Source organism: Mus musculus, chromosome 5 (assembly GCF_000001635.26).
Source record: "Mus musculus strain C57BL/6J chromosome 5, GRCm38.p6 C57BL/6J".
NCBI lineage: Eukaryota > Metazoa > Chordata > Mammalia > Rodentia > Muridae > Mus > Mus musculus.
This window is the reverse complement of record NC_000071.6, coordinates 22,721,588-22,736,325: the sequence shown is the minus strand read 5'-3', so window position 1 is coordinate 22,736,325 and position 14,738 is coordinate 22,721,588. Positions and strand designations below refer to the sequence as shown.

Here is a 14,738-nt window from a genome sequence, read left to right as displayed (position 1 = left end):
TACACTGTAGCTGTCTTCAGACACATCAGAAGAGGGTGTCAGATTCTATTATAGATGGTTGTGAGCCACCATGAGGATGCTGGGAATTGAACTCAGGACCTCTGGAAGAGCAGAGCCATCTCTCCAGCCCATTTGAAATCTTAAAGGGAAAGATTTGTCAATTCAGAATTCTAGCTTCAGTGAAAAGTTCCTACAATAATATCTCTCCAGAGGAAGAAAAATTAAGATTTTGGTCTCAGAAGCATTTGGTTATGGGCATGAAACAGGGACTAAGTGTGTATTTTACATATCAAAGCAAACCTGCCCTCCATGACCTCCCAGCATACTTCAGTCCCTACCCAGTATACCCTGCCACCAACCCTGAATCTTCCAGCGCAGGGGCTGGGCTGCCCTTTCCACTGATGTCCTTCCTCATATCCAGACATTTTTGCTCTCCCCACTCTCTTGTGCGAGAGCTTTCTTTCTCTCTCTACCCTCTGCTCCTTTCCCTTGGTGAATTCCCAGGCCTTTGTCCTTGAGACCAATAAACCTGTATTTAATATAATCGAATCTGACTTGAATTGACTCATTTCACCATGAGACAAATAACTTATCAAGTAGATATGAAAGAATGTTTGAGAAGTCACCAAGCAGAAGACAAGGCTACAGGAGGGAGACCTGCTTTTGAAGAATGAATAAACAGAAGCAGCTACTGGAGGTGGAAAGGTTTAAGCTGGTTCTAGGAGGGGGCTCAAGAGAAGGAGGAACATTCACTGAGCCTAAGGATGTATGAAAATGCCATATGGAAGTCTACCATTTTGTAAACTCAGTTTTATTCCTTTCTCCATTTTTCATGTGTGACTGCATGTGTTGCATATATGTTTCTGGGTTTTTGCATGTATGTGGGTGCACATGTGTACATGCATCTGAAGGCCCAAGCTTGATGTCAGAAATAGTCCTCAGTTGCTTTTCCACCTCATTCATTGGAGTCAGGATCTCTCAATCAAACCCAGAGCTAACTGGTATGGCAACTCTTGCTAGCCAGCTTGTTCTGGAAATTCTGTCTCCTCCACCTTCTGAGGTTGGAATTAGAGGTGAGCCACCAAACTCATCCAACCCTTCCATGGGGTTTCTAGGGATCCAAATTCCAGTCCTCACATTTGCAGAGAAAGCACTTTAACCATGGAGCCATCTTTTGTAACCATGCCTGGTCGTTTCTAAGCTAATTGTGAGAGTTTCCACTCAAGCAGCTGGAGAATCAAGGAAGGGCATACCTGTGAGGAACCTTCTAGATTAAATTAGCCTAGACGTGCCTATGAAGGATTACAGTGATTAGGTTAATCTAAATGAGAAAATCCACCCTAAAAATGGCAATGTGTGGCAGGGTCAGGCTCCCTGAGAGGAGGCCTGTGTGAAGCTGCGAAGGTGAAGACATGGAGACCACAGGATTTCCAGAGAGGAAAGCAAGCTAGAGGCATAGAGTGGGCTTGCTCGAGTTAGAGGATGTGTACTTCAGATTGCAAAGCTGGAGGAAGAAGCCACTCAAGCCCCCTGGAACCCAGACAATTCCATCATGAGCCCAAGATGCTGGACACAGAGATGCAGGATGCTCTTCTCTTTGGTCTGGGGATGTTTACTTTGTATACCTTCATGCAAGGATGTAACTTGTTTTTAATCATGCTGAAGCTCAGAGTTAGGACATTTCCTGAAATGTCACCAGAGACTTAGAAGTTTCAGAACTGCTAGACTCCAGACACTTTTGAAGTTGGACTGAGTATATTTGTGTGTTAGGAGGTAGCATGAACCTATGAAGACAAATAGCAGAGGAGTGTACATTAAGACTGATGTGTTTGGGGGCCAGCAAGATGGCTCAGCAGGTAAACCTGCCTACTGTCAAACATGACTCCTTGAATTTGATTTTTCAGATCCACATGGTGGTGATAACTGACTCCTGCAAGTTGTCTTCTGACCTCCACACATTTACCTTGGTACCCAAACATGCACATACATATACAAAAAAAAAAATGTGATAAAAATAGGCTTGATGTGTTTGGGTCAAGTTAACAAGGAGTAGAGTTTTGTTCATTAATACTGTCAAATGACAGGATCTAGAATCACCACAGGGACTATGTATGATGATGGATTATTCAGCCTCTGGGCAGGCTTGTGAGTGATTATCTTGACTTCAGTAATTGAGGTAGGAAGATCCACCCTAGAAGTGGACATTATTTCCTGGGTCCTTGACTACATAAAAAGGAGAAAGTTACTTGTGTGTAGCTCTCTCCTTCCACCATATGGATCCCAGGAACTGAACTCATGTCTTTAGGCTTGGCCTTTACTCACTGGACCATCTTGACAATTTAAGAATAGATGAACTAAATAGAAGGGGTAAGGGAGAAGAAAGGGGCAGCAGACAGCCAGATGTATTATCTCCTAACTATTATCCTTGTACTTATGAGGATGAGACAGGAAAACTGCCTCAAATTCAAGTCCATCCTGTGCTATAGAGTACAACCCTGCTTGAAGGTGGGGGAAAAGAAGAAGAAAGAAGGACTAGGAGGAAGAGAAGGAGGAGGGGAATGGGAGGAGGGGAATGGGAGGAGGGAGAGGAAGGAGGAGAAAGAGGAGGGAGAGGAAGAAGAAAGAAGGAAAAGAAGAGAAAGAGAGAGAGGGAGGGAGGGAGGGAGGAAGGAAGGAAGGAAGGAAGGAAGGAAGGAAGGAAGGAAGGAAGGAAGGAAGGAAGGAAGAAAATGGGACCCGACAGAACGATGCTGCATATCTTGCATTCCCAGTATGAGAATGTATGCTTACACAAGTAGTTCGGGAAACATTTTTACAAGATTTTCAAGTAATTTAAAGCAAAACGTTAACATTGTTTGATAAGGTTTTCAGTAGACTATATGTAGACAACATATAGAAAACTACTATATAAGGGAAGGTGGCAGGAGATGGAAGGAATCTATGAGTTTGTGAGATTTCTACATTTAAGCAGAAGCAGACATTAACTCTAAATAGACTATGAAAGAAAGTACAGATTCCCCAATGTGGGTGCTGGGAATTGATCTTAGGTCCTCTACAGGAGCAATATGTACTCTTAAACAGAGTCATCTATCCATCCACTAACAGTAAAGTTTAAATGGGACTCTAAGGCCCCTTGGTATTGCAAACTTTATATGCCCCAGTACAGGGGAACACCAGGGCCAAGAAGTGAGAGTGGGTGGGTAGGGGAGTGGGTGGGGGAGGGTATGGGGTACTTTTGGGATAGCATTTGAAATGTAAATGAAGAAAGTACCTAATAAAAAATATATAAATGGGACACTAAGCATTCAACTGACCCAAAAGAAGTACAGGAGCAAACCACTGAGAGCTAATAATAAAAAAGTAAACCCAAATCCATCCCTATTAATGTTAATTCAAATGCTTTTGGGCTAAACACTCCAGTTGTGATGGTTTGTATGCTCAGCCCAAGGAGTGGCACTATAAGAAGGTGTGGCCCTGATGGGATAAGTGTGCTACTGTGGGTGTGGGCTTGAAGGGCCTCACCCTAGCTGCCTGGAAGCCAGTATTCTGCTAGCAGCCTTCAGATGAAGATGTAGAACTCTCAGCTCCTCCTGCACCATGCCTGCCTGGATGCTGCCACTTTCCTACCTTGATGATTTTGGACTGAACCTCTGAATCTATAAACCAGCCCCAATTAAATGTTGTCCTTTTAAGAGATGCCTTGGTCATAGTGTCTGTTCACAGTGGTAAAACCCCCACTAAGACACCAGTTAAGATTGACAGAGTCACTATAAAGATATCCTACTTGTGTATGCTACCTATTATTGGTGACCTGTAATATGCATACATAAATGTAAAAATACATGGGTCTGGAGTGATGGCTCCTGACTTAAGAGTGCATACTAAGCTCTAGAGGACCTGGGTACGGTTCCCAGCACCCACATCAGGTGGCTCACAACTACCTGTGAGTCCAGCTTCAGAGGGAGCTGACGCTACCCTGGTCTACAAAGTGAATAAGGACATTCAGGGCTGTTACACAAAGAAACCCTGTCTCAACATAACAAAACAAGACAAAAAAAAAAAAAAAAAAAAAAGAAAAAGCTACTTAAAAAAAACACAAAAATTCAAATAATTAGGAATTTAACAACCTACTCCTAAATAATTCACAGGTGAAATTGAAACCATAAAGGACACTGGGGTTATTGTATAGTGAGCAATCCTTATCCTAGGATGTGAGACAAGTAACACGGCACCTGGGAGGGAATACAAAGCTCTAACTGCTCCCTTCAGGAGGACTCAAAATCAAGGACATAAGGATTCAGTTACAGACATCTTGAAAAGCAAACTTAACCAAAGAAAGAAAAACAATTTAATTCACAAACTATGAGAAAGAAATTTTTTAATTTATTATTCATTCTGTCTGCATGTATGACTTCAGGCAAAAGAGAGCACCAGACCTCATTATAGATGGTTATGAACAATGTGGTTGTTGGCAATTGAACTTAGGACATCTGGAAGAGCAGCCAATGCTCTTAACCTCTGAGCAATCTTTCTAGTACTGTGAGAGAAACACTTTGATTCTTTGAAATAAGCATTAAATGGAGAACCTTGGCCAAGAATATAGCCCAGGGCTTGACTAACATGCACAACACCATCAATTTGACCTCTATGAGTTTGAGGGTACCCTGGTCTAGATAGCAAGCTCCTGGCAAAATTCCATCTCAAAACAATTGAACAAAGAAAACGAAACAAAAACTAGATGTAAGAGAAATCTCTGTAATCATGGGAGGCAAAGATTTCTTTTGTTTGTTTGTTTGTTTGTTTTCAAGACAGGGTTTCTCTTTATAGCCCTGGCTGTCCTGGAACTCACTTTGTAGAGCAGGCTAGCCTTGAACTCAGAAATTCGCCTGCCTCTGCCTCCTGAGTGCTGAGATTAAAGGAGTGCGCCACCACGCCCAGCTTGAGGCAAAGGTTTCTTAAATAGGATCCTTAAAATCAAGAAACCCAGAGGTAGTCTTTTTTTTTTTTTTTTTTTTTTTTTTTTTTTTTTTTTTTTTTAAAATACAGATCATTTTTTTTTTTTTTTTTTTTTTTTTTTCTTTCCATTTTTTATTAGGTATTTAGCTCATTTACATTTCCAATGCTATACCAAAAGTCCCCCCCATACCCACCCACCCCCACTCCCCTACCCGCCCACTCCCCCTTTTTGGCCCTGGCGTTCCCCTGTTCTGGGGCATATAAGGTTTGTGTGTCCAATGGGCCTCTCTTTCCAGTGATGGCCGACTAGGTCATCTTTTGATACATATGCAGCTAGAGTCAAGAGCTCCGGGGTACTGGTTAGTTCATAATGTTGATCCACCTATAGGGTTGCAGATCCCTTTAGCTCCTTGGGTACTTTCTCTAGCTCCTCCATTGGGAGCCCTGTGATCCGTCCATTAGCTGACTGTGGGCATCCACTTCTGTGTTTGCTAGGCCCCGGCATAGTCTCACAAGAGACAGCTACATCTGGGTCCTTTCGATAAAATCTTGCTAGTGTATGCAATGGTGTCAGCGTTTGGATGCTGATTATGGGGTGGATCCCTGGATAAGGCAGTCTCTACATGGTCCACCCTTTAATCTCAGCTCCAAACTTTGTCTCTGTAACTCCTTCCAAGGGTGTTTTGTTCCCACTTCTAAGGAGGGGCATAGTGTCTACACTTCAGTCTTCATTTTTCTTGAGTTTCATGTGTTTAGGAAATTGTATCTTATATCTTGGGTATCCTAGGTTTTGGGCTAATATCCACTTATCAGTGAGTACATATTGTGTGAGTTCCTTTGTGAATGTGTTACCTCACTCAGGATGATGCCCTCCAGGTCCATCCATTTGGCTAGGAATTTCATAAATTCATTCTTTTTAATAGCTGAGTAGTACTCCATTGTGTAGATGTACCACATTTTCTGTATCCATTCCTCTGTTGAGGGGCATCTGGGTTCTTTCCAGCTTCTGGCTATTATAAATAATGCTGCTATGAACATAGTGGAGCATGTGTCCTTCTTACCAGTTGGGGCATCTTCTGGATATATGCCCAAGAGAGGTATTGCTGGATCCTCCGGTAGTACTATGTCCAATTTTCTGAGGAACCGCCAGACGGATTTCCAGAGTGGTTGTACAAGCCTGCAATCCCACCAACAATGGAGGAGTGTTCCTCTTTCTCCACATCCACGCCAGCATCTGCTGTCACCTGAATTTTTGATCTTAGACATTCTGACTGGTGTGAGGTGGAATCTTAGGGTTGTTTTGATTTGCATTTCCCTGATGATTAAGGATGTTGAACATTTTTTCAGGTGCTTCTCTGCCATTCTGTATTCCTCAGGTGAGAATTCTTTGTTCAGTTCTGAGCCCCATTTTTTAATGGGGTTGTTTGATTTTCTGAAGTCCACCTTCTTGAGTTCTTTATATATGTTGGATATTAGTCCCCTATCTGATTTAGGATAGGTAAAGATCCTTTCCCAATCTGTTGGTGGTCTCTTTGTCTTATTGACGGTGTCTTTTGCCTTGTCTTTTTTTTTTTTACAATTTTTTATTAGATATTTTTTTTATTTACAATTCAAATGCTATCCCAAAAGTCCCTTATAGCCTCCCCCAACCCTGCTCCCCAACCCACCCACTCCTGCTTCCTGGGCCTGGTATTCCCCTGTATTGGGGCATATAATCTTTGCAAGACCAAGGAGCCTCTCCTCCCAATGATGGCCCATTAGGCCATCCTCTGCTACATATGCAGCTACAGACGCGAGCTCAGAGGGTTACTGGTTAACCTAAGGTTATGGAGTCAGTGAACTTACCCCAGGAGTTACAGAATGTAAATTCCTAGTCCCAGATCCAAGATTGCAAGGTATGAAGCCTGTAGACATAAACAAAGATTTAATTCCAGACAAAAATAAAAGCTGGACAGCTGACCACAATGGTGGCATCTACAGATTTAGACACAAAACAATATCAGGAGAGCATACAGTCTGAAGAATTAACCCCCATACCACAATTGCAAACAATTGCAAACCTATCCCATTCAGTCCCAGAGTCTCAGCTTCAAGATGTGAAGTCTGGCCAACTGACAGTTTAATCACAACTCCAAAATATACAATCTCCTTTTTTGGTCCCCAAATCTACAGGTGCAAATTGAATCAGTAAATTTGATTCCTGGTTCAGTCTTGAGTTATGGAAGGTGTTCATTTGGCCCTACCACAGGAGGTAAAATAAGATATAAAAAGGTGGCATTGACTGCAAGACTGCCACTTGAAGATATAAAATCTGCAAACTTGGCCCCAAAACCATGTACAAGAAACTCCACCTGTGATAAGGTAATCTGTGTACCACTGCATGGAATCTTTAAAGATACAAAGATACCATAATCAACCACGGAACGCAGACACAATTGCATATGCCAGCAAGATTTTGCCGACGGGACCCTGATATAGCTGACTCTAGTGAGGCTATGCCAGTACCTGGCAAATACAGAAGTGGATGTTCACAGTCATCTATAGGATGGAACATAGGGCCCCCAATGGAGGAGCAAGAAAAAGTACCCAAGGAGCTGAAGGGGTCTGCAACCCTATAGGTGGAACAACAATATGAACTAACCAGTACCCCCAGAGCTTGTGTCTCTAGCTGCATATGTAGCAGAAGATAGCCTAGTCAGCCGTCATTGGGAAGAGAGGACCCTGGGTCTTGCAAACTTTATATGCCCCAGTACAGGGAAATGACAGGGCCAAGAAGTGGGAGTGGGTGGGTAGGGGAGCAGGGCGGAGGGAGGGTATAGGGAACTTTCGGGATTACATTTGAAATGTAAATTTAAAAAATCTAATAAAATAAAATAAAATAATAAAAATAAAAAAATAAAAATGAATTTGAGCTGGGTGGTGGTGGTGCATGCCTTTAATCCCAGCACTTGGGAGGCAGAGGCAGGCAGATTTCTGAGTTTGAGGCCATCCTGGTCTACAAAGTGAGTTCCAGGACAGCCAGGGCTAAACAGAGAAACCCTATCTCAAAAAAAAAAAAAACCCCACTAAATCTAAGAACTAAAATTATGAAAGTCTTTACAAATGAAGAAAAAGGAGGAAAGGAAGAAGAGAAGAGGAGGAGGAAGGCGTAGGGAGATGGTTTTCAGAGGATCTGAGTTCAGTTCCCAGCATCTATGTCAGATGGTTCATGATAGCCTGTAATTCTAGCTCCAGGGCGATCCAGTCACCTCTGGCTTCTGCTGGCACCTGTGATCATATTCTTACACACAATTACATACATACACAATTATACAAATACACGATTTTAAAAATAATAAAAATAAACCTAAACAAGAGGAAGAATTGTAATGGTTAATCTTATGTAGACTTGGCTAGGCTATGGAACCCAGTTGTTTGGTCATATATTAGCCTAGAACATTTCTTTGACAGTAATTCTTACATATGATTAACATTTAGAATCAGGACACTTTAAAGCAGATTGCTTTCCATCACCCAATCAGCTGAAGGCTTTAAGAGCAGAGACCAGAACTCCCTGTAGAGAAGAATTCTTCCACAGGAGTGAAGCACAAAAGGTACCCATTTTCCTAGTCTGCCCTTTCCTGCATGTTTGGGACTCAGAACAATGACACTAATTTTTACCTGTGTTTGTCTAGGAATTTCAGAGGAGCCATGAGAGGGGTGTGTGTTTTTGTGTGTGTGTGTGTGTGTGTGTGTGTGAGAGAGAGAGAGAGAGAGAGAGAGAGAGAGAGAGAGAGAGAGAGAGGGAGAGAGAGACAAAGAGACAGAGAGACAGAGAGACAGAGACAGACATAGAGACAGAGACAGACAGAGAGACAGAGAGAGAACAGCAATCTGGTCTCTGTTCCAGATTTTGAAGTACAGAACTAAAAACTCCTTTGTGACTCCAATTAATGTTGAGGGTGTCTGTTAAATGAGATACAAATATAGATTTGCTTCTATTTTTTAATTGAGAAAGCTGGAACAATCTTCATGACCAGTCCCACCTCAGCCCATGACCCGCCTCTGTCCACAGGCCTCCTGGTCTGACCTTGATAGGATTACAAAGAAAATGCTGTTCCTACAGGGAGATGGTAAGAGGGTGGCACGTCCACTTGGCCTGGACGAGGGAGGCAAACTGCTCCCCTTCAACCATCAGCTCACCAGGAACCCAAGATGGAGGCGATGGCCAATAGGAGGGGGCATCTGGTAGCTGGCAGTTGTTCTGTTGGAGCAGACAACTTGTGGCTGTGCCCTGCGCAAGCCTGTGACTGGCAGAGCCGGTGTGAGAAGAGACAATCCTTCCTCGCCGCTGGGATAATCAAGAGTTTTGACCGGACCTTTGAGTACGCATCGGGATAGTGAGGAGCACAGACCATGGCGCTGAAATGGATTAATAAGGAACTTAGTGTTTTGTTCCCCCCTTCTAAGATGGCTATCCATCGTAGAAGGGGGGAACAAAACACCCATGGAAGGAGATACAGAGACAAAGTGTGGAGACTGAAGAAATGGTCATCTAGAGACTGACTCAACTGGGGATCCATCCCATACACAGTCACCAGACCCAGACACTGTTGTGAATGCCAACAAGTGCTTGCTGAAAGGAGCCTGATACAGCTCTCTCCTGAGAGGCTCTGCCAGTGCCTCACAAATACAGAGGTAGATGCTCACAGCCATCCATTGGATTGATCATAGGATCCCCAAGGAAGGAGCTAGAGAAAGGACCCAAGAAGCTGACGGGGTTTGCAGCCCCATAGGAGGAATAATAAAATGAACTAGCCTCTAGAGCTCCCTGGGACTAAACCACCAACCAAAGAGCACATATAGTGGGACTCATGGCTCCAGCTGCATATGCAGCAGAAGATGGCTTAGTTGGCCATCAATGGGAGGAGAGGCCCTTTGTCCTATGAAGGCTCTATGCCCCAGTGTGGAGGAATGCTAGGGCCAGGAAGCAGGAGTGGGTGGGTTGGTGAGCAGGGGGAGGAGGGAGGGGATAGGCGGAGGGTGTTTTTCAGAGGGGAAACCGGGAAAGGGGATAACATTTGAAATGTAAAACATCTAATTAAAAAAAATTTTTTAAAAAAGAAAAATTGCCCCGCACAGCAGCGACTCGTCCTTACTCGACTGACATCCCTCTAGGTATCGCAGCAGCAACCGAAGTTTGCCCGAGGACTTTAGGAACCATGCCGAAGCCACACAGTGAAGCGGGGACTGCCTTCATTCAGACCCAGCAGCTCCATGCAGCCATGGCTGACACCTTCCTGGAACACATGTGCCGCCTGGACATTGACTCTCCCCCCATCACGGCCCGCAACACTGGCATCATTTGTACCATTGGGCCTGCTTCCCGATCTGTGGAGATGCTGAAGGAGATGATCAAGTCTGGAATGAATGTGGCTCGGCTGAATTTCTCTCATGGAACTCATGAGTACCATGCAGAGACCATCAAGAATGTTCGTGAAGCCACAGAAAGCTTTGCATCTGATCCCATTCTCTACCGTCCTGTTGCGGTGGCTCTGGATACAAAGGGACCTGAGATCCGGACTGGACTCATCAAGGGCAGCAGTACCGCTGAGGTGGAGCTGAAGAAGGGAGCCACTCCGAAGAGCACCCTGGACAACGCTTACATGGAGAAGTGTGACGAGAACATCCTGTGGCTGGATACAAGAACATCTGCAAGGTGGTGGAGGTGGGCAGCAAGATCTATGTGGACGATGGGCTCATCTCACTGCAGGTGAAGGAGAAAGGCGCTGACTTCCTGGTGACGGAGGTGGAGAATGGTGGCCCCTTGGGCAGCAAGAAGGGCATGAACCTGCCGGGCGCTGCTGTGGATCTCCCCGCTGTGTCGGAAAAGGACATCCAGGACCTGAAGTTTGGGGTGGAGCAGGATGTGGACATGGTGTTTGCATCTTTCATCCGCAAGGCAACCGATGTGCATGAAGTCAGGAAGGTGCTGGGAGAGAAGGGCAAGAACATCAACATCATCAGCAAAATCGAGAACCATGAAGGCGTCCGCAGGTTTGATGAGATCTTGGAGGCCAGTGATGGGATCATGGTGGCTCGTGGTGACCTGGACATTGAGATTCCTGCAGAGAAGGTCTTCCTGGCTCAGAAGATGATGATCGGGCGATGCAACCGAGCTGGGAAGCCTGTCATCTGTGCCACACAGATGCTGGAGAGCATGATCAAGAAGTCACGCCCCACCCGTGCTGAAGGCAGTGATGTGGCCAATGCAGTCCTGGATGGAGCAGACTGCATCATGCTGTCTGGAGAAACAGCCAAGGGGGACTACCCTCTGGAGGCTGTACGCATGCAGCACCTGATTGCCCGAGAGCAGAGGCTGCCATCTACCACTTGCAGCTATTTGAGGAATTCCGCCGCCTGGCGCCCATTACCAGCGACCCCACAGAAGCTGCTGCCGTGGGTGCCGTGGAGGCCTCCTTCAAGTGCTGCAGTGGGGCCATTATCGTGCTCACCAAGTCTGGCAGGAGTGCTCACCAAGTGGCCAGGTACCGCCCTCGGGCTCCTATCATTGCCGTGACTCGAAATCCCCAGACTGCTCGCCAGGCCCATCTGTACCGTGGCATCTTCCCTGTGCTGTGTAAGGATGCCTTACTGAATGCCTGGGCTGAGGATGTCGACCTTCGTGTAAACTTGGCCATGGATGTTGGCAAGGCCCGAGGCTTCTTCAAGAAGGGAAATGTGGTCATTGTGCTGACCGGGTGGCGCCCTGGCTCTGGATTCACCAACACCATGCGTGTAGTGCCTGTACCTTGATGGCCCTCTGGAGCCCCTCTTCTAGCCCCTGTCCCTTCCCCTCCCCTATCCTTTCCATTAGGCCAGCAACGCTTGTAGTGCTCACTCTGGGCCATAGTGTGGCGCTGGTGGGCTGGGACACCAGGGAAAATTAATGCCTCTAAAACATGCAATATGTTTTATTATTCAGGGCCCTACCTGAGCCAGGGGTGGAGGAGGAATGCAGGACTGGAAACCCTCTGACTTTATCACAGAAGGGCAGCAGCATCTCTGTACTTTGTTTCTGTAGAAAGTTGTCAGAGAATTCCCAGCCCTAGCCTGGAGTTAGGAGGCAGCAAAAGAGTAGGGGCTGAGGGTGTGGGGCCCAGGGTCCCAGTGTAGATGACAACGTCTGGCCCTGGCCCTGGCCCTGACCTGCTTTCCCAACAGCTTTGGCCTCCCCACTCCTTGTGCACTCCACTTCTGTCACTGCAGACACTCCACTCTCCACCTTGTACTCTGCAGAGTCTCCAGGCCTTTTGCTATAGTGCTCACCTGAATGTCAATAAACAGCAGCTGAAGAAAAAAAAAAGAAAGAAAGAAAGAAAAATTATCCAATAAAAAATAAAAATAAAAAAAGGAACTTAGTGATTTGGCCCGTGGCCCTCCAACACAATGTAGGTCCAGTTGGAAATGACATGTTTCATTGGCAAGCCACAATTATGGAACCTAATGACAGCCCATATCAAGGTGGTGTATTCTTTTTGACAATTCGTTTTCCTACAGACTCACCCTTCAAACCACCTAAATGGGTTGCATTTACAACAAGAATTTATCATCCAAATATTAACAGTAAGGGCAGCATTTGTCTTGATATTCTAAGATCACACTGGTCTCCTGCTTTAACGGTTTCTAAAGTTCTTTTATCCATTTGTTCACTGCTATGTGACCCAAACTCAGATGACCGCCCTCCCAGTGCCAGAGATTGCTCCGATCTATAAAACAGACAGAGATGGATACAACAGAATATCTGGGGAATGGTCTCAGAAGTATGCCGTGTGATGCTACCTTACAGTCGGAATAACCTGCATTATAGCTGGAATAAACTAAATTACTGTCCCCTTTTTTATTTTCTTATCCACCTGCTCTCCTATCAGACCTCATCTTTTTAATTTTGTTTTTTCTTTACCTCCCTCCATTCATTCACATGCTCATCTGACAAGACTTAAGTTCTTCTAGCTTTGGACAATAACTGCTTTTAGAAATGTAAAGTAGTTACAAGAGAACAGTTGCCCAAGATTCAGATATTTTTTTAAAACCTAGAGCATGTGTATTATGTGGCCAATGTCTTCACTCTAACTTGGTTGTTAGACCAAACCAATCTTCACTGCTCTACCATGCTGAAGAAGCCATGTGAGGGGGAGGGAGATGGATGCTCAGCTGTCACATCAAAGGAAGCAGCACTGTTCTAGCAGCATCCGTTCTTGTTTAAACCATCCACTGTTAGAGATTGGAGGTCACATGGTACTTTACGATCATAACTGATGTGGCTGGAGAACTGGTACTAGATTATAGCATCAGCAGAACAGAAAATGTGATGTATTTTATGCATATCAATAAAGGAATGACCTGTTCTTGTTCTACAAAGAATGGAAATTGGAAGTCAAACACCCTTTGTATTCCAAAATAGGGTCCCAAAACATTTATGTAATTTTCATTTAAATTGTTAGGAGGTGTCTTAGTCAGGGTTTCTATTCCTGCACAAACATCATGAACAAGAAGCACTTGGGGAGGAAAGAGTTTATTCAGCTTACTCGTCCACATTGCTGTTCATCACTGAAGGAAGTCAGGACTGAAACTCAAACAGGTCAGGAAGCAGGAGCTGATGCAGAGGCCATGGAGGAATGTTCCTTACTGGCTTGCTTCCCCTGGCTTGCTCAGTCTGCCCTCTTATATAACCAAGACTACCAGCCCAGAGATGGCACCACCCACACAGGGACCTCCCCACTTGATCACTAATTGAGAAAATGCCTTACAGCTGGGTCTCATGGAGGCATTTCCCCAATTGAAGCTCCTTTCTCTGTGATAACTCCAGCTGTGTCAAGTTGACACACAAAACTAGCCAGTACAGGAGGCTTGGAGCTATTAGTTAACCTATCTTCCAATACTGTTTAATGTAGCACTGAATAAATGATGCGAGTTGTGAATGGATGAGTGGTCAACTAATAATTGATCTATTTTTCTTCAATGAAGTTGCGTAAACCAATGAGTTAGCTGCCTGGGTTAATCAGTTTGGGAAACAATCCTTTGTAAATGCAAAGCTGGTTTTGTAGATACTGTTGGGATTTGCTTCATTGTTTGACATCAAATGATGATTTAAAGTTCAATAGAGTGACTATATTGCCATGTTCAGTTAAAGTGCACAGTCTGTTACATATTGATACATTGCTTTACCTGATTTATTCATAATTAATAAGCTATTCAAATAGTGTAGCTTTAATACACTGCACATGATTCTGGCAGGCCTAGAGTTCATGAATGGACTTGGGAATCAGCAGTTTTGAAACGTGCATATAGACTTTAAGAAATTTATCTTCCAGGTACATCCCCTTCTAACTAAAATTTTCTTCATCTTGTACACTTAACAGCTGAAAAAGATTTTATATGTGTGTGTGTGTGTATAACTTGAGAATAATAATTGGTCAAAATATGTAAAACAAAGTATAATTTTGGTAAAAACAAACAAACAAACAAAAAACCTGACCAGTTAATATATTTCACATACACAGATGCAGAAATCCCAAACAAATTATCAGCAAACTGAATCTAATAAATCAAATAAAAGAGTATTGAGACTAACATTATAAATATATTATATGTATACTAGGAATTCACAGTTGTCTTCTTATCTTATATTCTCATGTAATTCAGTACACTGAACAAACAAAAAATAGCATATGACTATCTAAATAGAGACAGGAAATATACTTACTATTTACCACCCAGTATAGATTAATTTTTAAAATTTA

At 44.1% G+C, this 14,738-nt stretch overlaps 2 pseudogenes; both read left to right on the top strand.

The window, feature by feature from the left end:
- On the top strand, positions 10,067–12,247 carry Gm6560 (predicted gene 6560; annotated as a pseudogene).
- Gm32711 lies at positions 12,372–12,822 on the top strand (annotated as a pseudogene).
- The last annotated feature ends 1,916 nt before the right edge of the window (positions 12,823–14,738 follow it).